The sequence below is a fragment of the Thunnus maccoyii genome, chromosome 7, assembly GCF_910596095.1.
Source record: "Thunnus maccoyii chromosome 7, fThuMac1.1, whole genome shotgun sequence".
NCBI lineage: Eukaryota > Metazoa > Chordata > Actinopteri > Scombriformes > Scombridae > Thunnus > Thunnus maccoyii.
In genome coordinates this window covers 3223131-3233433 of record NC_056539.1, presented here as the reverse complement: position 1 = coordinate 3233433, position 10303 = coordinate 3223131, and the positions used below count along the sequence as shown (strand labels likewise).

At 37.9% G+C, this 10303-nt stretch overlaps 1 long non-coding RNA gene across 1 annotated transcript; it reads left to right on the top strand.

The window, feature by feature from the left end:
- Positions 1-7886: 7886 nt before the first annotated feature.
- Positions 7887-10275, top strand: LOC121899901. Its single transcript, XR_006096816.1, has 5 exons — positions 7887-8043; positions 8689-8956; positions 9079-9271; positions 9672-10013; positions 10130-10275. It is a non-coding gene; the product is annotated as an uncharacterized LOC121899901 (long non-coding RNA).
- The last annotated feature ends 28 nt before the right edge of the window (positions 10276-10303 follow it).

Below are 10303 nucleotides of genomic sequence, written 5' to 3'. Positions count from 1 at the left end.
ACATCTGTTCCTTTCAACTTTTTTGCTTGTCTCAGCAGGTCAATCTTGTGTCTCCAGTTTGCAAACTTCAATATAATGGCTGGCTTCGATTTACTATTTTTCCTTGGAAGTGTGTGACAAGCTGCTATACTTTCCCTTTGAATGTTTATATCTTTACTTTGAAGAACTGAATGACCTGCTGTTCCAGCATGTTTAGTTCGCCTCGTGGGGTGTCCTCTCCTAAGGAATCTCTGGTTGTGGCCCTTGCGTAAGACCGATGCCTGGTTTCAAGTCCACTTATCAACAAATCATCCTCATGTGAATAAAACTCCAGGTCATCAATTCTCCTCTCCAGGTCCTCTAACCTCCTGTCTTTCTCCTTTATCAGTGACTTCAGCTCAGGGACCTCTTCTCTTAATTTGAGTAGTTTTGTTTGCTGGTTTGCCACTCTATTATCTCCTCTGACATGAAATTCAAGGATTTTTTAAATCTTTTCCATCTTATCCTTGTGCATTCCAGTTTCATTTTTCTTCTGTGGTATTTTTGATCCAGTCTCTCCTTGAAGGCATCCATGGTGTTCACACAATAAGTAGAAGTAGTATTAGAAAGCAGCATTACAAAATTAAGCTTGAGTAAGAAGTTACAGCTTTGTAAAGTGTTGTAAACTAAGAGATGTACCACTATCGCAGTGAAATTGACAAACTGATTCATGTAATAGCTATATAGCAGTCCAAGAGTTCATGGTGGATAATGGTCTCTTTATCTAGGTGTTTGGGCTCAGGGGCATGAGTGCAGTCAGCATTAAAAGCAAAGTTGAATAATTGTTACACAGTGGATAATCATATTTATACCCCTCTTTTCACTGTACAAATCACACACACACATACAGTATACACACAGTATATCCAGAGCCCAGACATTTATGTAGATTCATTCACCCAATACACATAAATGCTAAGGCAACATTGATAAAAGATCAAAGAAATGCAGTTAATTTTTTATTCAGATACCTTAAGCTCTTTTGAACCTACTTTTTTAGAACAGCAGTGAAGTGCGTGTGCAAGCACACGTGTGTGTGTGCACCTGTCAAATGTCAGACATAATGAAAAGGAGAAGTTGTACTTTATAATCATTTCAGAGCACAAAAGTGAGGAGGAAGTCAGCTTCTTGTACATTCCTGTACCACAGAGCCTTAAGCGGGCTTTGAAAGGTTGCTTTGACTGGCTACATCTGAACAGACATCTTAAGTGTTGAAACATCCAGCTAAACATCCTGCCTTCGTCTTTTCAGCAGTGGAACAAGGAAACTCGGGCAGGGAAACTGATAATGGTGTTTTCAATTGTCTTATACTGGCATTGTCAGCTACACTGCTTTGTAAGTCTGCCCGGGGCTCAAACAACTAAAGTGTGAATCAAAAGCACAATGAAAAGCCTAGAAAGGTTTTTTTGAGTGTGTTTGAACCATTGACTGTATATAAATATGGACGTCATGACAGCTCCACAAAAGTGAAGCCAAAACATCTCCATTGCCCTCTGGTGGCTGGCTGCAGTATAGGTCATAAATTCCGCCCCCTAAATGTTAGTGGATAGGACATGGGCCAAACTAAAAAATCAAAGTACACATCAAATACATTTTTCTCAAAGATGGTTTCTCTCATTTTAGGTAGTTCTTATCACGCTGAAGTATGTTCAAGTGCTCATATTTCTAATAAGTTTGTTTTTACTTAGTTATTTGACAATATAAAAAGGGGGTGTGACAAATCTCCGCTTGACTCCACTGCAGACTCTGGCTCCAAATGACATCACACAAGCAAGATGGCAGCTCCCAGAAAAGAAATATTTTGGCTTCACTTTTGCATAGCAGTAGGAAGTAGAGATGCAAGTCATCCATACTTATGTAGAGTCAGTGGTTTGAACCTTGCTAGGTTGTTTTAGACAAACTATAATGTTGTGCTATATCACTTATCACCCTAGTAGAGATTAATGTACTTACATTGTTTTTTATGTTAAACACCATCAAATATATACCCACAACGTAACATAATGTACATACTCAAAATAAAATCAGCAAGAGATTTTTTTAAGCTAAATGCTAACATGACAGTGTTAGCATTCTGATATCAGCATTTAGCTCAAACCACAGCTGAGGCTACTGTTAAATCTAATCGTCTAATCCTGCAGAGGCAGACAAACTACAGTTTAGACTGATGAAAGTGGAGCCATTTCTGTACATGCATAGCGTTTGAGATGTCCTAAAATGGCTACCATGTCTCAAGATGGTGCCCCATTCATTCAAGTGAAAGTCACTCATCAGGCAGATACAGCTTCAGGATTTTTGGGCCCATAGCACATGTCTAATAGTTTGTTTGTTTTTTTAACTGTGTTAAATAACAACTCTTTTTTTTCTTTATCTAATTTCTTGCTTATGATTTTAAGTTCCCTCTTTTATACTGTTTTTATTTGCTTTGTCTTGTCTGATTTTTATTATTATACATGACTGAATTGCATTGATGCTCAGTTACTGTGTCTGGACAATGATGTTTTAATTGTGGGAGCAAATAAAGGTGTTTTGGAATTTTAGCAGGTAACATTGTTGGTTCTCAGCTAATGTTAAATAAATTAAATAAATTAAATAAGTGAATAAATTGTAAGGTTAAGTATTTTTATTGTTGCAACTGATGTTAAATTTTCTTTCTAAATCTTAAATAAGTGCTTGTGATGATCAGTACATTTTTGTCATGGTTTTACAGCCATTTCTTCTATTATGATTGTATATGGGGAAAAGTCTTTCTGGGCCCAAGTGCGTCACATGACCTGCAATTATGACTCAGGCCATTATACCAAAATTGCTGCAAACAGCCACTCAATTTTTAGTCTAAACCCTTTAGCCAATTTGGGGCACTTATTCAGACAAAACAGAGCACAGGAATATGAATTCACTCTGGGGAAGTAGGTTTGGCAGTAATCAGTATTGATGGCTGGGGCAATCAAAGCTGGAATACTAGTGGTGACAGCAGGTCCACAGGGCAATTAATGTAAGACATGAACTACGCAATTTAAAATGTATGTGTGTGTATAAAATTGAAAACATTTTCCCAAGACGAAGCACAGAGGGAAAGAAGAGTTTTCTATCTTAAAGAATTTTTTAAATGCTTCACATGCCAGTAGTTTATAGTCTTGTATAGACACTCCAAGGTTATCTCTGATGGGTTTGCTGAATTCAATTATTTTTACCTGATTCACATCAGAGTAGCTTCTTTGAAGAAATAATCACAAAATACAGAATCACATCTTGAAACAGGAAAGTATCCTGAAAAAAGTCAAATGTATTAAAAGCAACTACAGTAGTATGAAAAGATTGCTTCACTAAAGAAATATGCATGTAAGACTGATAAGTCCAAACAAGGAATAAAACTATTTTGCTTTCATTGCAGTGTATATTGCCTTCTGAGTGAGTCCTATGGGTGGGCAATATGACAAAAATTTTACCTAGGGGTGCAACTAACAGTTATTTTCATTGATGACTGATTACATTTGGTTTTGATTCATTTATTATTTATTCTGTAAAATGTCAAAAAATAAATGTGTAAAAAATGTTTTCTGTTCAACCAACATGCTAAAATGCAAAGAATGAATTTACAATGATATTAATCAAAGGGAAATCCTGAAAATATGATGATTACTCAATATTGAAAACGAAATTTGCTATTATCAATTAATAGAATAATAGTTTTAGCAAAAATGTCAATCGTGTAATTTTTTCATAGCAGTAAAGTATTTACATCATACATAAATAATTCTTCCTAAGCAATACTTAAATGTCCATTATTTGCAGATGATACAGTTTCATATGCCATGTACTTGGTCTTTTCTGCATTTAAGCATTTGAAATTCTCCACCTTCATCAGTGACTCTAACCATTACTCTTGCTGAGTCATACAAATACTTAGGAATTTGGCTTGACAGCAGACCATCATTCAAGATTCATATTCAACATTTGACTCAGAAATTAAAACTCAAACTAGGCTTCTTGTATAGAATTAAAGGTTGTTTGTCTTCTTCCAACTGTACAACTATTGTGCACTCAACCTTCATGTCTATCCTTGACTATGGAGATATTCTGTATTGTCATGCTGCCACATCTACACTTCAGCAGTTAAACCCTGCGTACCATAGTGCATTATGTTTTATCAAAAATGACAAATTTCGTACTCATCATTGTTCTGTGTATCACAAGGTTGGATGGATTTCCTTACAGTCAAGAAGAAATAACCATCTCATGTTATTCATCTATAAAGCTCTACTGTTGAAGCTTCCAAACTACCTCACATCTCTTCTCTCATTTAAATCTAGTAACTACAGCAGATGATTCAGTAACTACTTAACCTTAGATACCTAGACCCTCATGTTCACACTAATGTTGGCTGAACTGGTTTCAGGTACTTTGCACCTTTTAAATGGAATGAACTGCAAACTGCCCTAAAACTAGAGTTTTAAATTCCCCTTGGAGATTTTAAAGCTTTATCATCTGATGTTTTTATGATTCTTGTAACTGTTATTAATAATTCCTTGTTTATTGTGTAGTTGTGTTGTTTCTGTCTGTTGATTGTGTTTTTGTCTTATGAATATTTCTTGTTCTCAGGTCTCTCTTGAAAAAGAGATTGCCTGATTAGATAAAGATTAAAGAAAATAAAATAAAAATAAAACAAGTCAGTGTTTCTGTTGAGATTGAACATTCCCTTGAAGTTATCCTGTGGAGTTTTTGACCACCAGTAGCACTATGGACTTATATTTTTACTCGTGGGCTCCTGTTTTATTAGTTTCTCTTGTACATTCACATATGGGTGATTCCACACTATTCTATTGATCAACAGTTGGTGGCTGTAACATGCCAAGAAATATAGAAATGCTCCAACACAGGAAGTGCATTTAATACATGTCTTAGGTCTTGAGGATACACAAATGTGTTTTTGAGAGAAACAGTGAATGTAAACATAACTGTTTACAAAATACGTAATGGTACTTTTAAGCTTGGATTCAGAAACTGGAAGATGACCAATTAATTTCCATAATTCAGTTATACAAATATACAAAAACACTGACATCATAAAGCTGTATAAATCACACATTGTGAAGTTTTTGTCACACAGCTGAGATGACCTGTTACAACCTCTGTTCTGCCCTGTCCTGCTCTCTGCAATCACCTACAATGTGTTTTAATGCAGCCGAATTCATGATATATATGATATGATGTTGTCACTTACATATTTTCTGTGTTTGTTGTCAGATAATGGAAAGTATGAAATTTGATTGCAGCTCATAATTACTAGACTATGTTGAACAGCAGGTGTTACCAAGCTGCTGAGCTGCAGATAAAATTTTATGTTCACTACATCGTCAAACAAAATAAACAAAAATACAGGTTAATGACGGCAGTTGTGCTATGAGATCAACAGGTATTGATATTTATGTATGTGTGGTGATAGAAATTTTGAGGCAACAAAAAGTCGTCATATTCATGTACAGCAACAAGTATCTGTTGCCACATCATTATAAATTAACTTCAAACATGTATTTAACATGTATCTATGCTTCTGTGTTGTGTTCCAGTAACAGATTCTTTGGATGTACATGAATTATATCAATTAAAAGTCAATCACTGATCTCAATGCAGTTGCTGTTTGGGGGGTTTATTTGTCCAATGATGTTGTTAACCTATAAAAATCCTGATTTTATCTGTAGCTCAACAGCTTAATGACTGATTGACTGCAGTATTTAAGAATTCCATATTCTGTTATCAGACAACAGACACAGAAAAATGGAAATGAGAAAAGCTATAGGCCTATTGTGAACTGGGCTGCATTAATAGGTGATCACAGAGAGCAGGACAAGGCAGAACAGAGGTTTCAGTTGTCATACATGTATGGTTTGCCAACCTGTTCCCTCCGTTTATTCATCCTTTCACACAGATTTCCACATCAGTATTCTTTTTCATCCACATGACCCCTTGCGGGCTCAGTATTACAATCTTATTTAAAACAGCAAATAATGGTAAATGGACTGTACTTGTATAGCGCCTTTCTAGTCTTCCGACCACTCAAAGCGCTTTTTACACTACAAATCACATTCACCCATTCACACACATTCATACGCTGAATGGGTACAGGGGCTACCATGCAAGGTCCCAACCTGCCAATCAGAAGAAATCTAATCATTCACACACATTCACACACTGATGGCACAGCCATCAGGAGCAATTTGGGGTTAAGTATCTTGCCCAAGGACACATCGACATGTGGACTGGAGGAGCTGGGAATCGAACCACCGATCTTTTGATTAGTGGACCTCTTGTATTAGCTCTACCTCCTGAACCACAGCTGCCCCAAAATGATGAAAAAAAATATTTTTAAAAATATGATTTGTGGCAGATGATATTCTTCACGCAATTGTATATTTATTCATATACATTTAGCATAACAAATTTGGTTTTCAAAGCATATGAAATCTTTCTTGGAAGGAAAACAACAACTTCAATTGGATCAAGTCAGATTTCCAGTCATCTGCTGTCCTTAAAACAAACAGATCAGCCCCAAAGCATTGAACAAAGGAGGGATTGAGGATGCTCACTGACATATAGACATTTTCCTGACTAAGATGGTTTCTTTGGAGGAGTTTAATTGGTGCTGCTGGGAGAATATGCCTTGATTATTTCATGTCTTTCTGAAAGTAAGCAATTCTTTGGCTCACACACTTCCCCCCGTACCACATCTGCTCCCCCTCTCTCCTTTTTTTCCTCCCCTCATTTTTGCTTTCTCTCCACACCTCCCCATCCTCCATCTGCTCTATCTGTTTCGTGTGCTCTCTCTTCCTCCCTCCTATCTCTTCTTGTCCTCTGGCCCTTGGCAGCACCTCCTTATCACCTCTCGCTGAATGAATATGCTGCCAGCTCATTTGTGAACAATCAGTGTCGTCAGTAGTACACAAAAGAGCGCACAAAGCTCCTCTACTCCTCTCCAGAAAGTTTTAGGATGAGGCAATTACTGGAGAGGAGATTGGAGCCGGGCCAAGATGTAAAGCCACAGTGAGAGGGAGTGAGAGGGGGAGATGAGAGGTGAGGGAAGATGGGAGAAGAAAGAGAGAGAGGGAGGAAACGTGAGAGGGTCAGAGAAGCTGAGGGGCGGAGGGGGAAGGAGTGGAGGGGGAGGGAGGGGAGGCAGGTGAAGTGAAGCTCTCCTGATTTCATGAATATTTTTTCCTGAACAATAGAGGGAATCAAATATTCATGGCTCAGGTAGAGGCCCAATGCTGACTCCCTTACCTTCGCTCTGTAATCAGCTCCCTGACAGTTTTATTTACACAAACAAAAATTGCAGCAGTCATTACGGACGCTTCCTGTTTGTTCAGAGATCACATCCTTATCCAGCTGTGGCTGTTGACACCAGCATCATACCAGCACCAGTATCTCTGTTTAATCCCATCCCAAGTGAGCAGTTACCCGCAATCGCTAAATTAATTGGACACCTGCCCTATTAATTTAAGACCCACTACACAATTTCATCAGCAAAAATTATGATGAAAAAAGCTTGTTGATCTTTTTATGACAAAAATGGGACTAAAGCTAAATAAAAAGCATTACATACATTTTTAAAACAAGAACTATGATGAAATATTTGACATTTTTCAGATCAACAAATAAAAACTCAACAGTAATCTGAAAGGCGAACAAATGGACAAATTCAACTATGGTTTTAATGCAAAGTCTTATTGAGCAGCTGTATAATCTGCAGAATCACACAACGTAGCTCCTGATTAGTAAAACAGTCTCCTCCAGCAGCCAATAATATCTCTTGTTCAGAAGGTGATTTAGCCACTTAACCTGTTGCTCTCCTGTTAATAAGAAGCATTTTGCATTCAGTAATGTTCTCTGTCAGTAATGTTATCTGATGTTGGCACTTCTTGGAAGAAACAGAACTATGGACTAAATCCATCTACAATCCACTGAAAATTAAGAGACACAGCAACAAAACAGCTGGACAAACTATGAAAACACGCAGGCAGCAAAAAGGTAAGCTAAAGTAACATCATCAAATGCTGTGAATGTGGATGCAATGTTAACGTTAAGTTCCATGATTTATGTCAACCATCTAAATCTTCCTCTAGATGTTCATTAAAGAAATATCACATTATCTGACATTTTAGCTTCTCCTCTCAAGCTAATCCCAGACACTGAGCAGTGTTTTAGTAAACAGGTGAGTAGATGATCAGCTGCTCTGCAGTGGAGAGCACAGGTAGATGTGCTAATGCTAATGCTAGGTGGGCAGGAATGTTCTACAACACACAGTTTACTGAGGAGAGTCAGTCTGTTGTACTACTGCAGAGCAACATGGACACAGTGTGTCAACACTGCCTTTTTCACTAACAGATTCCTGTAACCATGCTAACTGTACACAACAAAGGGGGCAACAGCTTAGCGTCAAAATGCTTAGAGGAGAATTAAAAATGTATGAAAAGATGAGACTAATGTGTCTGTATTTTTGTTGAATACAACTAACAAAATTAAATGACTGATTAAAATACATTTTTGTCAGAAGAGTAAGGCTAAAAATAAATCAAAATTAGACAACAAAATTAACACTGCTGCCTAGGGGTGTGTGATATGATGATATTAGATCATGAACAATTAAAATGTCTCCATGATCTGCCTTTACAGAGAGATCGTTAGTATTGTGCTATAGTGATGGAACGCAGTCTGCTAGCAGGATGCTAACGAGTAACAGCACCAATATGGCAAGTACCTCATACCACATCTCCAATCTGCTGGAGAAAATTACCTCCAGCGACAACGATCACATCAGGAGCCCGAACTGTTTTTAACAGTAAATGCTACAAAAACAGCAAGCAGCTGCGCTTGTGTTGGGCCTTACTGTTAGCCAATCTCCCCGTCGGACAACAAACGTTTGAGCACTTCCATGCCATTGGTAAGTTGTTTCTCTTTATAGGTTTTATTCTTGTGTAAGTTTAATCATCATTTATAATGGAGGATAGAATTTAGTTTGTCATAAAGAATTTTGTATAATTGTTTTTTTTGTTGTCATTCAAGGTGTTTTAGATGCCACCAAGGCCACATTTCGTGCTGTTTGCCCAAGGGAGGATGGAGGGTCATTGATGAAGAAGTGTATCTCCTTCGGGGCAGATGGCACCTCTGTGAAAATGGGTCACAATGGGGGAATGATTGCCCACCTGCAGAGAGAGGCAGGGAGGCATATAATCCCAATCCACTGTATGCCACATAGGTTTGTAAACAATGAAAAATGTTTCTCTATGATTTAGTTTTATTTGCTAGCAGTGAATGTTAAACAATAGCGTGTGTGTGTGTGTTTGCTTGCTGGAATGGAAAATACCACAAAATTATTGTTTTCTGTTGGCACAAGAGAGGGAGAGAGGGACGGTGAATTGTTTGGAAGATACTTACCAAGCACTCTTAATCTCCCAATAAATAGTTTTATTCTCTTTTCCTCTTTTAAAAACAGAAAAAAACCTCTTTATCGGGAGTTTAACAGTGTGCAGACGTCACTCCTTTGTACCCTTCAATGAAATATTTTTTGTCTTGCACCTGAATAATTTGCCTGGATGTGCGCACACTTGGTCTTTCTGAAGATACTTACCAAGGAAATGTTTTCTGTTTCTGATCAGGCTAGAGCTGGCAATACTGACCATTCAAAAGAAAGAGCCAATGGTGTCTGTTGTGTATAATCTTCTGCATCTGATATGGAGGACGTATCACGTCAGCAGAAAATCCAAACAAGAGCTTTATGGTTCTGGGCAAGAGCTGGGTGTGGATATTTGCACACCGTCTAGTGTCAAGGGAACTCGCTGGATCCCTCATGTTTACAGAGAGTGTTCCTGTGGCATGGACAAGACAAGGACCTTGCCACTGACGAAGGTCAGTACTCTGTTGTTCTGCAGCACACGGAGCACCTGGCCATAGCATCAACAACAGCAGAAGTTCAAGGATGGACAAAGGAGTTTTACACAGTAAATTTAATACCAGTAGTTTAAAAACAATAGGTTCAAATCTCAAATGAACTTTCAGAATCGAGTAATTGACAGATGGCAATCACTCTTCTGTGTATTCTGCCATTTTCTCACAGACATGTTTGAAGAGCTATCCTCACTTAGCCTCACCCTGCAAAGGAATGACTTGATCCTCCCCAAAGCCACATCAGAGTTGAGAAAGACAATGACCAGACTGGAAGCATCCTAGAGAACATCTAGACCATGCTTGCTCAGCAGCAGGGTGATGAGAGTAGATTCCAGATGTATTA